This window comes from Thamnophis elegans, chromosome 12 (assembly GCF_009769535.1).
Source record: "Thamnophis elegans isolate rThaEle1 chromosome 12, rThaEle1.pri, whole genome shotgun sequence".
NCBI classification, from domain to species: domain Eukaryota; kingdom Metazoa; phylum Chordata; class Lepidosauria; order Squamata; family Colubridae; genus Thamnophis; species Thamnophis elegans.
Window position 1 is genome coordinate 51,854,153 of NC_045552.1, and position 12,648 is coordinate 51,866,800.

Below are 12,648 nucleotides of genomic sequence, written 5' to 3' on the forward strand. Positions count from 1 at the left end.
GGCTGGAAACAGGCTCATTTCCGAATTTCCTGGACTTCCATTTTTCGCCCTCCCAGAGCCTCCGCACTTACCTCGCATCCAAAACGGGCCAGGTGAAGACTCCTGGGAGGGGGAAGGGTGTGAGGGGTGGGGCAGGGTGGAGTGGGGTGGAATGGGTGGATAGGTCCAGCCAGGGGTGGGATTTAGAGGTTCTCTGAACTCGCGATAATGTTAGCTACGGGTCAGTGGTGGGTTTCAAAAAGTTTTGGAACCTCTTCTGTAGGTGTGGCCTGCTTTCTGAGTCCACTGGTGGAACCTCTTCTAACTGGTTCGGTAGATTTGACCAACCAGTTCTACCGAATAGGTGCGAACTGGTAGGAATCCACTTCTGCTACGGGTTCTCCTGAACCTGGGCAAATCTGTAGCAGCCCACCCCTGAAGCTATCCTTCCACCCACCCATCTTCCAGGCTCAACTGTCAGCACCTATCCTTCCATCCTCATCAGAATTCGCTCTCTTGGATGAGAAGCGAAACTTTTTCTTCTTCCTCAAAGAAAACAACAACAACAACAACAACAACAACAACAACAACAACAGTCCAGTTGCCTTTTGAATAAGAAGAAAAGACCTTTGAGGTAACTATGGCCTGGATGACTGAGAATCTCAACAGACATACAGCTCTGAAAAAAAAAACAGTTCCAGCTTGTAGTTTATATGTTCCCGGTTTAGAAGTTTAGCATCCACCTCTCTCAGAAGATTGAAATATTTTAGGAAATATTAACAAGGCAGAAGGAGAAACTTGTTTCTAAAGACAGAAATTCATTGCTATAGTTCTCTGCCCCCTTAGCAGATGCTAAGCTGAGGCCAGCTTTTAGAAATGCAGATTTGGTAATCCATTCGATAAGATATTTTGAACGAAGGAAGAATGGTAAGATTAGCCCTTCACTCAAGATCCAATCCAGGACAAAGTCATTAAGACACAACAGAAATTGCCCACAGAACACAAGCCTCTTCATTACCTCATCACCCTTCAAGTTTCAACCAAACGTAACTCAGACAACCTCAGCTACGACCCCTGCATAGCCCCACGGGAGTCTGACAGCAACCAACAGAATACATGCTCTTGCTACAGAAACAGGAAGCTCAAGTTCAAAGCCCAGAGATGGTATAAATAACCCTCACTCTCCACTCCATGTGGCCAGCTGTACCAGGAGTATGTGCTTGATGGTTCTGCTTCATTAAACCATCTTTCCAATCAGCCACCATGTTTCCAGTGTCTTTCTCTCCACTTGAAACAGGACCAGATGGATGTTCCTTCCAACACCGGGTTATGAGTTGAAACTAGCTCCCAAGAGGCCTATTACGGAGACATTCTCACTCGAGAGATCGTTATTTCCAGCCCAATTTTGGTTGCTGGTCCAACATTGCTTGAGTTCATACTCAAAATCAAAGGACTCCTTTAACAAGCAATCGATCTCCCTCAAGAGCTAGTAGGATGGAGAGATGCACTCAGAAGGAATATCAACTTAGCTCACCAACACCTCTTTCCAGCCTTGCAAATCAAGCTCTTGGCATAGCAAAGTTCCAAGCCAAAAAAAAGGACAACAAGTACAACAACAAAAAAAATGTGATGAGCGTTCTTCTTCTTTGTTTTTTTTCCCCCCTTCACTGATGGCTAGTAACAGCTGGTTATCAAATTGATACCGCACGGACATCAGCTGCAAGATTTATTAGGAGCCTGGTGGCTTAGTCTGTTTGCAAAAGGTAGGGAGGGGCCCCAGAAGCGTTTTGCCTGTGAACAATGAACATCATTCCTTGACATCTCGAATGTCATGTTTTATTTAGCTGGCTTGCCAGTTTGGATGAGTGAAAACAAGGGGCAGGAGGCACATGGGATGATCAAGAGAAATGGGGGGGGGGGGGAGAAGGCTGGTGGGAAAGAAAGAAAGAAAAAATAAGTTATGGAGGAAAGAAGACTTTATTCCACTCGGGGCAGCGTCACAACTTGTGAAGCCTACACCCACAACTTTTCAACTTCTTACTATGTAATTAAAGGCTGATTCTTCCATAAATGTTCTCCTCCGTCAGTTTCGATCTCCACTAATATCGGGCGGGGGAAAAACATCCGCCTACCTCAGAGGCAGAAAGATGAATTTGTACCCCTTCAGAGTTCGGTCTGATCTGCTGAAGAAATCTTCATTTTTATTAGTAGCGTACTCTTATTTTCAGACCGCGAATACGTTTTTTCTCACCTCGTATACTATTTGATTTTTTTTTTTTTTAAATGGAGATACAATGGGAGATTAATCTTCACATGAACTTTCTTAACCTGATGTCTGCCTTAAAGTAGTACTGTCAGGCCTGGGAGCCATATTTTGCATTGGGCCTTCAGGCCTGCCGCATTTTCTACTGAGGGAAAACGGGAAAGGTGGATTATAATGAGTATGGTGGATATATACCGTATTTTTGGAGTATGAGATGCAGCTTTCCCCCCTAAAAGAGTGTGGAAATGTTGGTGCACCTTATACAACAAATACAGCCATTTTTGGCCTCCTGAAGCCCCGCCCCACATCCTATTTTTGTGAAAAATGGGTGAAAAACAGGCCATTTTTTTGCAAAAAATGAGGCATTTTTCCCTTTCTCTAACCCCCAGAAGAACTTTGCAGGGTTCAGCAGGGCTGGGGGAAGAGAAAAACACCTCTGCTTTTGCAAAAAAGCCCCGGCAGTTTTCACAAAAACTGAGGTGTTTTTCCCTCCCCTCCCATCCTGCTGAAACCTGCAGAGTGCTGTTGGGGGCTGAGGGAAGGCAAAACCTTTTTTTATTCTTACTTACCTCTTCAAAATCTTGGTGCGTCTTATACACCGGTGCATCTTATAGTCCAAAAAATACGCTAGTCTAAATAAAATTCCTTTCTCAGAGAGTCAAGGTCATCTTGCTCTGCACTTTGAGTGGCGTGACTGGGAGGCATCTCCAGTTGCGACAGTGCCTGATTGGGCCATGTGATGGGCATGTGGGTGCTGGGCAGGGGCTTGAACTTTCATTTGGGTGGGGAAAAACCTGGAAGCTTTCAGATTCGGGTTTTCCCAGATCTGCCAATAGGACATCCCTAACAAAATGGAACTTTGAGGAAACTCAGGAATCTTTTTCCATTGGGGGCGTTACTTGGAACCCTGCAATTCTCAGGATTCTACTTAATAAGGCTATTTATTTATTTATGTAATTAATTTGCCATATGTTTTGCCATGGTGACTAAATTTATACCATGGCAGCTTATTACAATAAAAAAGGAAGTAAAGTTGACAGTACCATTTAGAAAGGGAAGCCTCCTGAAGGCTCCGGAGGGAGAAAAATGGCCGAATGGGCAACCTGGAAGTTCATTCCTGAACTTCCAGTTTGCGTGTTGGGCCGTTTTCCACCCTCCCCAGGCTCCCAGAAAGCCTCTGGAACATGGGGAAGGCGAAAAATGACGTACTAGACTCACTGGAAATTGGAAAATGGGCTGTTTACGGCCTCTGGAGGGCCTCCAGGGGCACAGGGGAGGCTGTTTTCGCCTTCCCCAGGCTCCAAGAAAGCGGTGCGCATGCGCGTGTGGGGATTAAATTATGGGGATGGGTACGGAAGTGACCAAGATAGCACACACGCTTTTGGTATCTGAGGTGAAAAAGTTTCACCATCACTGCTACATCACATGCACCTTTTCATTAGGAAATTAAAGGATAGACAATGAAAACAGATGCCAAGAAATTAATACTGCAAGGCTCGAAAAAATATTAAATATCTATAGGAAGATAGCATTTTGCAGCAACTTCCTTGCTGCTACTAAAATGAACACGAGGGAAAGACCAAATACTCTAACTTGTTCTCATTCTTTCCACAGGGAGCCCTCTTATAAGAGGGGCTGAAAATTTAGCTGCTCAAAATTCCTGAATTCTCATCCTGAAAGATGAGATGTGGGGTCAAATAAAATCAGAAGAACTCACCCAGAGCTGAAAGTCAGAATCATTATCCTAACTCATTTGATTGGCGACAAAACTCCAATAAAGATATATATATATTCCATGGTCTCATCAAGGGGGCCTTGCAATTTAAGCACCTCGAAATGAATGTTTGCTCCAAAGGGGAGCTATATTGCATTTTTCCAACAAACCGTATCCTGGCCACCAAATAGCCTCAATCTTTGATGCCCGGGGAAGATATTTGAGCTAAAAATATTTCAGATATCCTGAACGGCCATCCGTTTAATAATCACATGCTGCATTAACTTCTCTGATAAACTAGTAACACTCAGAAAATAGAGGGCAAAGCGAGGCAGTGAAGAAATAGCCAGATCTTGGGCTCGAGCATCAGATGCGGAGAATGAGGACAAAAAAGCAGGTGGGGAAAAAGGTGAAGCACTCCCTGCTGATAAGATATCTACTCCAATTTACTTAGATGGAAAAACTACAGCCCACTAAAAAAAAAAAAAAAAAACCCGTAATGTAGGAAAATGGCACAGTTCAGTGTTCAGAACGACACTTCCCAACAGCAATTAAAGCAACGAAGCAGCCCACTTGGCACACAAAAAACACCAAGAAAAGATCAGCATACCTAACGTATAATTTTTAAATGGAAAAAAAATCCTTAAAACTGTGCCTACATTGGTTGCCGAGACTGAATTTCTGCAGCACAGTTTCCCCTCCCTAGAATTCAACCTGATATCCCAGTGTAGCAGAGGTGGGTTCCTACCAGTTCGCACCTATTCGGTAGAACCAGTTCGTCAAATCTACCGAACTGGTTAGAAGAGGTTCCACCAGTGGACCCGGAAAGCAGGCCACACCTACAGAAGAGGTTCCAAATTTTTTTGAAACCCACCACTGACACACACACACACACACCACACACACACTCAGAGAGAGAGAGAGAGAGAGAGAGACTCACACACACACAGAGAGAGAGAGAGATAGAGAGAGAGAGAAAGGAATAAATAAATAAATAAATAAATAAGAAAAAGAAAGAAAAAGAGTAAGAGAGATGAAAGAAAAAAAGAAAAAAGGGACAGAGAGACAAAAGGAAGGAAAAAGAGAGAGAGAGAGAGAGAGAGAGAGAGGGAGGGAGGGAGGGAGGGAGGGAGAGAGAAAACACATGGCCGGCAAGCCACTCCCACCAGGTCACATGGCCGGCAAGCCACTCCCACAAAGGAGGCCACACCCACAGAGTAGGTTCCCAAAAAAATTGAAACCCACCACTGCAGTGTAGTCACGCAGTCGTCCCCGAACCAGATGTTATAGTGGACTCATTCGACTTAACAGGGACGTGTTTATTGTTTCTCAAATTAATTTACAGAGGAAAGAAATCTTTTTGAGGCCAATCCACCGTTTTTCCTATTCTTATAGTGCATAAGTAAAGAGCCGTGGTGGCGCAGTGGTCAGAATGCAGTACTGCAGGCTAATTCTGCCCTCTGCCAGGAGTTCGATCCTAACCAACTCAAGGTTGACTCAGCTTTCCCTAGTTCCGAGGTCAGTAAAATAAGAGATAGCATAGCCTGCAGTTGGGTGATGGCCCCACTCCCATCTATTTTCTATCTCCTGAGTCCCAGCTGATCAGGAGCGAATGGGGATTTTGCAGTAACCTTCCCCTGGAGTGGGGGAGGAAATGGAGATTTTGCAGTATCCTTCCTCTGCCATGCCCACCAAGCCACACCCACAGAACCGGTAATAAAAAAAAATTGAATCCCACCACTGTCAGCATCCCAGTCATGGTTCGCCTCTTGAAGACGTTTCACTTCACTTCAGAACTGATGACGCTTCTTGGATGAGAAGCAAAACATCTTGAAAGAAAACCAAAGTCCAGTTGCCTTTTGAAAAAGCACCTCCCTTTGTGGCCCCCCTCTCCTTTACAGCTGGAGAAACCTGGGAGGGTTTCTTCTGTGCCCCTTGATCCACCCATTATCCAACTGCAGGCTATGCTATCTCTTAACTAACTATTCTCTTTTGCAGTGTCTTTTGGTCTGGCCTTTCCCACATATCATTACACTATCCACCGACCTTCTCTGGAACTACTGACCCATCTTTAACCCTTTCAAACATTTTTAACATGGCTGCAAATTTTTACTTTAGGTTTTTTTAACTTACGGCAAACCATTTGCTTGGTTTGTTTTTTATTTTCCATTATTTTTATCTTGCTTTGGAACTGTTTTAATACTGAACCATCAGAATAGGAAAAAAAAATCTATAAATAAAATCTCATTATCAACCATTATCGGTTTACCTCTACCAGCAATAAAAGTGCCCAATGGATAGTGAACGCATTTTATAAATTGGAAAAACCACTGTCAACAGCAGACCTGCGCCTCCCTCTCCCAATATTTTGAACGTACTTCTAATCCAACGTGATAATAGGTGTATCAGGCATGATGGATAGGCAGAACGTTATTTATTTAAATAAGTTGAGAAGTCGGTACAGACCTGTTCTTCGCGTGCACTGCCATGTTTTAAAAAAAGGAATCATGGTTTAATGTGAACTAGCGAAAAGCGTGTGCATGCAGTCTTTTGCTCTAGGTAAAAGGACACAAGAAACCTAGAAAAGGACAGTTTTTTTTCCTTCTGACATAAAACTGTCATTATTGTCAAATACATCCAAACAAGTTGCTATTGATAAAGCAGTTTGTAATTGACTCAGAAATTCTGGGTTCAGCAACAAATACGCTCAGTTGTAGGAGCTCAAGAAATATGCATACTAACTCGCACGGACTTAAGGCAACATATAAATAGTGTGCTGCAGTATTTTTCCCCCTTCAACAAATACATAACTTTGCCCCCAAGTTATTTATTCTTCAGGTATCGCATCTAGTATTCACTGTAGATTTGAATTTTCAGAGACTTGGGCTCATAGATTTAAGAAGTTGTCACTATCTTTATTTATTTACTCACTTTCTTTGCAAGTTTTATAACCCTGACAGGTCCTGGAGGACCCTGGGTGTTGTATAGCACTGCATAAACAAAAACACATACTCATAAAACTCTTAGGGCCAAAGGCTCATTGTAACAACACTACCTTGACTTGCTTATTGAAGATTAATAAAGTAAGGACAGTGTGTGTGTGTGTGTGTACCTCAAAGGGAACTGTCCAGACAAGTCGTGAATCTCATACTCCCAAAATCTCATGAGTGAGGGACTTTTAACAAGGTCTCTCTAGTCTAGATGCTCAGATAGACAGATTCAGTCACAGTAAGGTAGGAATGCATGAAACCATCCAATTTATAATCTATTAGTTGATAACCTGGTGTTGCTCAGGTATTTATTTATAGGGGGGAAATGTCCGGATGAAACGTAATTTCTAATGTTGGATTTCCCCCCTTACCAGAGGGAGCCCCCTTGTGGAGTACTGTGAAGCCATTACCATGGTAACTCCACTGCGCTCTACAGAAGAAGCCATTTTATAGCAGTACAGTAGAAGCCATTTTAAAGCACAACAGGCTATACCTTAACATAACACATACCCTGGGGTGTCTTACCCCCCCCAAAGTATTTGTTTCCAGAGAGTAAGCCATCTTTGTACCAAGTTTGGTTAAAATTGCTTGAGGCGTTCCAGAGTTATGCTGGAACACACACACAGTCATTTATAGGTAGGTAGGTAGGTAGGTAGGTAGGTAGGTATATGATAGATAGATAGATAGATAGATAGATAGATAGATAGATAGATAGATAGATAGATAGATAGATGACGGAGACAATAAGAGAGAAAGAAACAGATAGATGATAGATAGATAGACAGATAGAGCAAGAGAGTAAGAGACAGATAGATGGATGGATGGATGGATGGATGGATGGATGGATGGATGGGTGGATGGTAGGTAGGTAGGTAGGTAGGTAAGTAGGTAGGTAGGTAGGTAGGTAGGTAGATGATAGATAGATAGATAGATAGATAGATAGATAGATAGATAGATAGATAGATGACGGAGACAGTGAGAGAGAAAGAAACAGATAGATGATAGATAGATAGACAGATAGAGCAAGAGAGTAAGAGACAGATAGATAGATGGATGGATGGATGGATGGATGGATGGTAGGTAGGTAGGTAGGTAGATGATAGATAGATAGATAGATAGATAGATAGATAGATAGATAGGTAGGTAGGTAGGTAGGTAGGTAGGTAGGTAGGTAGGTAGGTAGGTAGGTAGATAGATAGATAGATAGATAGATAGATAGATAGATAGATAGATAGATAGATAGATAGATAGATAGATAGATAGATAGATAGATAGATAGATAGATAGATAGATAGATTAGTCTGGCATATCAGTGAAAATAAAAGTTCTCAAAATCGAAGAAAAATAATAGTAACTCTCACTCACTTTTCTGTGCCTGAACCTAACTGACATCCCTCTTCCAACTGAGTAAGATTAATGACCCTCCTGGCCCAAAGCACAGGAGAAAAACCAGATATTCATGAAAGGCCAATAGGGCTGAGGCACCCCAAATCTTGACGGAAGCTGATTCTAGAGGACAATTGCAGCAACAAGATTGTCTGGAGCTGCATCATAGAGACTTAAAGGACATGTTGAATTGGGCCAGAAGACCACTGGAAACCAACGAACCAACTTTAAGGCAGTACAGATAATCCTCGACATGCAACAGTTCTTGTAGAAATCATTCAAGATTACATCGGCACTGAGAAGAAAGGGACTGATGACCATTTTTCACACTTACGCCATTTGACGCATCCCATGGTCATAGGAGCCAAGGTGGCGCAGTGGTTAGGGTGCAGTACTGCAGGCCACTTCAGCTGACTGTTATCTGCAGTTCAGCTGTTCTAATCTCACCGGCTCAAGGTTGACTCAGCCTTCTATCCTTCCGAGGTGGGTGAAATGAGGACCCAGACTGTGGGGGCAATATGCTGACTCTGTAAACCGCTTAGAGAGGGCTGAAAGCCCTATGAAGCGGTATATAAGTCTAACTGCTATTGCTATTGCTATGTGATCAAAATTCAGCAGCTGGCCAATTGGTCCATATTTATGATGGTTGAAGTGTCCTGAGGTCAAGTGACCCTTTCTGACCAGCAACGTCCATGGAGAATCCAGATTCCCTTAACCACAATGTTAACAATTTAGCAACTGGAGCTATTCGCTTTAACAAATGCTACAAGAAAAGTCGTAAAATGGGGCAAGACTCACTCAGGAAATTTCTCACTTTGCAACCTATGTTTTGGGGCTCAACTGTGGCCATTAAGTTGAGGACTACCTCTTCAGGGGTTATTCTACATTGACAGTTTGTCTTGCTACAATGCTCTTGTTACAACACTTGGTTCTAGTTTTATCTGGATCTTCTTTAGATCTTCTGTAGGTAGCACTGTACCCATATCTGTGTATGTATGTGTGCATAAATAAAGTGTGCTTGTGGGTCCATTTCCAGATTACCATATCAATTGACCTATATCCTTATACCTCACACATAAATATATTCATAAAATATGGCTATCCAACATCTTCTTAAAGACTTCCAGTGTTGTGGCATTCACAACTTCTGGAGACAAGCTGTTCCATAGAACAATTAATCAGTGGAACAGAAGTTGCCTCCAGGAGTTGTGAATGCTCCAACACTGGAAGTTTCAAGAAGATGTTGGATAGCCATTTGTCTGGAACGGTATAGGGTTTCCTGCCTAGGCAGGGGGTTGGACTAGAAGACCTCCAAGTTCCCTTCCAACTCTGCTATTGTATTGTATTGTATTATTGTATTAACAGTCTGCCAAAGAAACCATGACATTGAAAAGAACAAGAGAAGAAGAGAGAGAAAAAATGAAGCTAAGCTGAACACGGCATTATTTCCCGATAAACACAACGGGTAGATGTGTGCTGTTCTCAAATTGGATTGCCAGATTACAGCTTAATGCTGTTAAAGGGGGAAAAATATTTTAATATTGGTTTCTTTCTCGTGCCCTTTTAAGGCCATTTCAAATCGAGTGCACAGTGAGTGTACCCTTTCCTGTTCTTGTTCTCATTTCTGCATAATGGTGAATTAAGGGCTCAACTTCACAATGCCTTATGAAGCCTCAGCTGCAAAGAATGTGCCACTTCTACACAGGCTTAATTCTAATAGCCTACCACTAATCCTCTTGATTTTCAGTTTCGCATGTTATTCCGAGCATGGCGAATGCTGCCTCCTGTAGGACTATTACCTTGCTTCGCTATATTGATGATTGCATTTACTTACTAGATTTTCTTTTTATGTCACAGCTTCAACGCCAGGACTTCCAAGGGCAGTGAAATCATGCCCAAGGAAAAAAAATTCAATATAAAACTGTAAAGTTAGAATCAATTCAAATCCCTGAGCGATATTCAAAGCCTCTACTTTAAAAGCCCCAAACATCCCATAGAGCCATGGTGGCGCAGTATTAGAAATGCAGTATTGCAGGCTAACTTTGCCCATTGAAAGGAGATTGTGTCTGTCTAGACTCTTCTTAAAAAACATCCAGTGATGGAGCACCCATGAAGACAAGCTTGTTCCACTGATGAATTGTCCTCACTGTGAGGAAATTTCTCCTTAATTCCATGTTGTTTCTCTCTTTGATGAGTTTCCAACCATTGTTTCTTGTCCTTCCCTCTGGTGCTTTGGAGAATAATTTGACACCCTCTTCTTTGAGGCAGCCCAGTGGTGGGTTTCAAAAAATTTTAGAACCTCTTCTGTAGGTGTGGCTTGCTTTGTGGGAGTGGCTTGCCAGCCATGTGACTGAGTGGGAGTGGCTTGGCAGTCATGTGACTGGGTGGGCATGGCCAACTTGTAAAATGTGGTGAAACTCACTTAACAATGCTCTTGCTTAGCAACCAAAATGTTGGCTCAGAAACTCTGGCATTGAAGCGTGCAAGTCTTAAAGTTGTCAAGTTACAAGACCCTTGCACCCCTAACCCTTTAGAGAAAAAAACCTTAAGGGTGTTCAAAGTTGACAGGTTTAAGACTTGTGGACTTCAACTCCCAGAATTCCTCCTCTCGCTCTTCATCTTGATGATGTGCGGACGGGTGGGGGGTACGGGAAGCTGGAACCGGTTCTAAACAGCACTGTAGATTTGTGGAACCTCTTCTAAAGAAGAGGTTAGAACTGGCAGGAACCCACCCCTGGGGCAGCTCCTCAAATACTGGAATACTGCTATCCAAGTGGGGTGTGTGTGTGTGTTTGTGTGTATGTGTCTATGTGAGTGTTCCGGTTAATTGTTGAGAACCTTTCAGATTCCCTCTCCTTCAGGAGGAAGCTCTCTGTGACTCTTCTTTGTTTTACATTCCTCTCTTCACACTTTCCCACAAAGTGAAATGTCAAAGAAGCCATCCATTTCTGCCAATGCAAACTCGGCAAGAACAGTCTGAACAGCACAAGCATGACAGAGCCCCCACAGGAATTTTCAAGTTAAAAGTGCAACACGTTTTGCCATTTACTTACTCCCGCAGTTTGTTTCTGTAGCTTAATGAATTGCCTAGAATGCTTTAAAAAAAAAGAGAAAAGAAAAAAGAAAGAAATTGGTTCTGCCTTAAGGAGAAGAGAACAAATCCAAACCAAAAAAAAAAACAACCCACCATCAAAAGGATTTATTCCCATTTCTTTTCCCCTCTCGGAGGAATTAAAATGTGTTAAAAGTGCCTGGGTGTATCTTTAAAAGCAGCTTCTTTTTCTTTTTTTCATTTTGAGGCACCTCTAATCAAGCAGCTGAATCAAGGTTGCCCAGAGAGGCAACGTAGATGTGACAATTAATGTGCATTTTGCATTTAATATGCAAGGTATTTGGTGCGGAGATTAAAACAAGGAACGTGGTATTTATGAGCTAAAAAGAAAACTTGTTACCCTAGCAAATAAAATGGGAAAAACCAAGAGTTTTCTATAGAAAATTCTCTCTCTCTCTCTCTCTCTCTCTCTCTCTCTCTCTCTCTCTCTCTCTCTCTCTCTCTCTCTCTCTCTCTCTCTCTCTCTCTCTCTCTCTGTCTCTCTCTCCCTTTGTTTGCAGATGGTTTCCTTTCTTCTTCCTATCACTGCCTGTCTTCCAGCTAGACCTTTTGACAACTGAATCCCTCGAGAACTATGAAGGAGTATTATAGATGACAGCAAGATTTGGGTAAGAATGAATGCTTTTTAATAAGTCCAGATGAGGCACTCCAAGGAAAAGAGTTCTATAGGCTGTTTAAAAAAAAAAAAAAAAAAATCTGACATATTCCTGAAGAATTTCAAATTTGGTTCCTGATTTTTCCTTGATGGAATCTCTGAAGGCTTTAGGAGACTGGTGTTAGGTCGATGGAGAATCCTGGATTCAAAATCTAGCACAGATCAAGAATTTTTTTCCTTTGCTGTTAACGGTAAGAAAAAAAACTCCAATTGGAGTATGTTATGCAACATCCCAATAAATTATTACAGGTCAACAGGACTCATGGAATACTAACATCTCGTATTTGTTTTGACAATGCTAGGAAAAATAATCTTTATTAAATTAGGTTTCTGGGTAATGCCAAATAGTGTTCCACTTTATTTACACATTTGCATAGTCTAAATTCCATATCCTAAACCGTCATGAAATGCAACTTCCTTTTCCTCTTGCTTTAGTTGAACTACCTTTTGTGTTTCCCCCGATAATATAAACAGCAAGTATTCTTTATCAAGTATTCATAGTCTGTCCATTTGAAGCACATAAGCTATATAAAAAGTTATTACAGTGGC